Raw genomic sequence first — 3,758 nt, 5'->3', positions numbered from 1 at the left:
GGTCCCGCCGATGGGGGCCCCGCGATCTCGGCTGCGACACCCCAGAAATCCATGCACGGAGCGAACTTCCCTACGGGTCGAATGACTGGCGATGCGGGGCAAAGGCTCGTGATGTCACGGCCACGCCCGTGACATCACGGTCACGCTCCCTCAATGCAAGTCTATGGGAGGGGGCGTGAAGGCTGTCACACCCCCTTCCATAGACTTGCATTGAGGGGGTGTGGCCGTGACTTCACAAGCCTCCGGTGCTGCACCCGATGCTCTAAGCAAATGCCAGGTGCAGCAAAGAAATCATGGGAATCCCCAGCGGCGGGACCCCCGCGATCAGACATCTTATCTCCTATCCTTTGGACAGGGGATAAGATGTCTAGGGGCGGAGTACCACTTTAAGGCCCTTTTCACATTGCCATTTAGCCCCGTTATATGCAGTTCTGTCGGTCAGTTTGTCGGAGCAACGGGAGTTTAGTGCATGCACTATTTTTTTTCTTCCCTAAACTCCGGTAAACTATCGAATCCCTGACGGACCCCATTCAAGTCATAGGGATCCGTCAGGACCTGGTGGTGACCCACTGGTGTCGGTTGTGTTTTGACCCATTTTGGGGCGATATGGTGCAAATACAAAGAGCATTACCTTCCAAGAATGGCAATGTGAACCTATCCTTACCTGGAACAGAACCATGATTTTACATGAGTATCACAGCTGAGCCCCATTTACTTGTATGCTGCAATACCAAGCAGAGCCCATAGACATGAGTGGCGCTATTTCTAGGTAGAAACGCAAACCCTTTTTTGTGGGTCTGAACTGGTTTGCCCTTGCACCATGGACCGGCAGCTTCTCCAGCAGCCACCTATTCTGCTTCATACCATTTTTCCTGTAATATTGTGCATTGGACAGGACGTAAGGACAGAGGGTCTGCGCAAATCTGTCTATAGACTGACATATTGTGAACGAGATGCTCTGAATGATGGAAGGGCCCGCATTGCTGCTCCTCAGCACAATAAGACAGAAATAATTCCTCTCTCTCTCTCCAGCCTCCTTATCAGGCAAATGCAGATAGCTGGGTTCTGTGTCTCTCCGGCGCTCGCTGCTACTTCTAACGAAATCTCCTCCTTTCCCAATACTGGAATTATTGTATTTTCTGCCTGCGCTGCAGATTCTTCCTCTTCTAATCCTGCAGCTACTGATTATTCCACACCGCGCTTCTTCCAGCGGGGGCAAGTCTATTTCGGAAACAATTAAATTCAGGATAATTTCACTTTACTTATGTCTAGAAATGTTCGGCGGACGTGTAGAGAAATTATATTCCTGAGGAGGTTTCTGTTCCGCGGAAGCGACAATTCTTTCTTTATTAGCAGAGGGCAATAGAGGTGCGGCCAACACTAAAAGGGGTTCAGTGCCCTCATCTGTTAGTCAGATTAAAGAACATCTACTAAAGAGATATCATCCTGTCCATAAATGACACTGACAGCCTAGAGAGATTAATGAGAACCATGTAATACCTCACTTCTCCTGCGGTGGCGCTGCAGGGAAATTGAAGACTTCCACAGATTATAGCTGATCGCCAGGACATCTCGAGCAGGATATCATGTGATCAGATTACTGTCAAGGAAACTTTCTAACAAAAGAGGATTCTCCTATAATAGACAGCTACTGCAGCCGCCATGCTGTACAGGCATAATCCCTTGAAAGGAACCAAGGAATAAATGGTAACAATAAATACGGAATAATCTTGTCCGCACTGTTTGTAGCACAATTGGACTGGTAGAAATCCTGTATAGATCACAGATCACATATTCTGCTTATCTTTTTTTTTATTTTGAGCTGGGAAATGAATGAGGGGGTGGGGGTGGGAAGTTAGTTAACCATAGTTTTGTTCTGCTGCTGATAGAGCAGATGGGGGGGAGGCTCCTGCTGCAGACAGAAGGAGGAGGAGTAAATGACCAACATCTGCAGTTTATGCTGGCTCATACATACCCTCTACTAGTGTTGCTCACGAATATTCGCAATTCGAATATTATTCGCGAATATCGCATATTCGCGAATTCGCGAATTTCGCGAATATAGCGCAATATATTCGTAATTACGAATATTCGTTATTTTTATTTTTATTTTTTCACAGTACACATCACAGTGATCATCCCTCTCTGCTTCCAGCTTGTGTGGTGTAAAGAAGGCTCTAATACTACTGTGTGAGACTGGCGTGCGAAACTTCGCATATGCGAAAATTAGCATATGCTAATTTTCGCATATGCGAATTTTCACGTATGTTAATATTCACATTTTTGTTTTCGCATTCGCGAATGTTCGCATATGCGAAAATAAAACGAGATTATAACGAATATGCGGATATTCGCGAATATATGACGAATATTCGTCCATATATTCGCGAATATTCGCGAATTCGAATATGGCCTATGCCGCTCAACACTACCCTCTACCTGGCTTGGGGTGTGTGATTGCTAGTATCAAGAATCCAAGGCATGGGTGTACTTTGGACACGCATGGAAATGAAAGCTGACAGGAGGGAAGAGCCTCTTGCTAATCACTCCGCCACTTACTCTGTAGACCAAAAACTACCTTGGTCCTGTGGGGGAATTTATCTACCTTCTAGGAGACACTTACCTACTGGGAACAACAAAATACAGGGTCTCTACCTACCAATGGTAGATAGCTACATCCAGTATTTAGTTGTTTCCAGTAGGTAGATGTCTCCTAGAAGGAAGACAAAAACCTAAAGTGGGCATCTACCTACCTAGCGACTGGGGTGCAACTACCTGGCAACTAGGGGTGCCTGTCTACCTTCTGGGGGACAAATATCTAAAGGGGGCACTTACCTACCTACTGAGTGGTATCTGGATACCTGTTGGGTGGCAACTACTAAATAGGGGCACCTACCTACCAGTAGGGGCATTATTACTAATTAGGGCACTGTAGATGCGATAAAGATGGTGTTGGTAAAGATGGTGTTGCAAAAGTTCGACATCTTAGATGTTTGTCCAACAGATCCTGCGGATATGAGAGTTTTGATTGGAAGAAGTGTCATGACGGTCTAGGCTGGATAGAGAAGAGTAGGAAAGAAAGTGATTCCAAAAGAAGAGGTAACTGCACTGTAATTACCCCATACTATTGTTACTATAATCACTTATATGGTCTGCTGAACCTGTGTATCTAGCACTATATGGTCACTGTATGGGGGTATTTTTGATCTCTGTATAGAGTGTTCTCTTATAGTATGGCGGTATTGTTCAGACACTGTGGTGGTTGTCTTTCTCTACAGGGGTTGTCTCGTGAAGACATGTCATTGCCGTAGCTACATTATACTGCCCTCTGAAACAACTAGTAAATGAGCTTATGACAGGGCAACATCCCAGTTGTATTTGTATTGGAGTGAAAAGCCTGGAGAAGCAGTGTCTGTAGGGTAACGATAGCAGCACAGCCCAAATGCCGCCCTTGGTTCAGTAACAGAAAAATACCACCTTAGGCGAGGTTTCCACATCATCGAAAGTGCAGCTCTAAGGAAGGGGCAGTGTGCGCTCACTCTCCAGATCTCTGAACACAACTATAAAGACAAATTTCAAGATGCTGATCTATGTGATCAGTATATATCCTCATACAGACCCAAAGATCAATTCTGGACACTACATTTATTATAGGGGTACTCCGGTGGAAATCTTTTTTTTTATTTTTTTTAAATCAACTGGTGCCAGAAAGTTAAACAGATTTGTAAATTACTTCTATTAAAAAAAAATCTTAATCC

Source organism: Hyla sarda, chromosome 4 (assembly GCF_029499605.1).
Source record: "Hyla sarda isolate aHylSar1 chromosome 4, aHylSar1.hap1, whole genome shotgun sequence".
NCBI classification, from domain to species: domain Eukaryota; kingdom Metazoa; phylum Chordata; class Amphibia; order Anura; family Hylidae; genus Hyla; species Hyla sarda.
The sequence above is the reverse complement of the archived record's forward strand: the minus strand, read 5'-3'. Positions refer to the sequence as shown.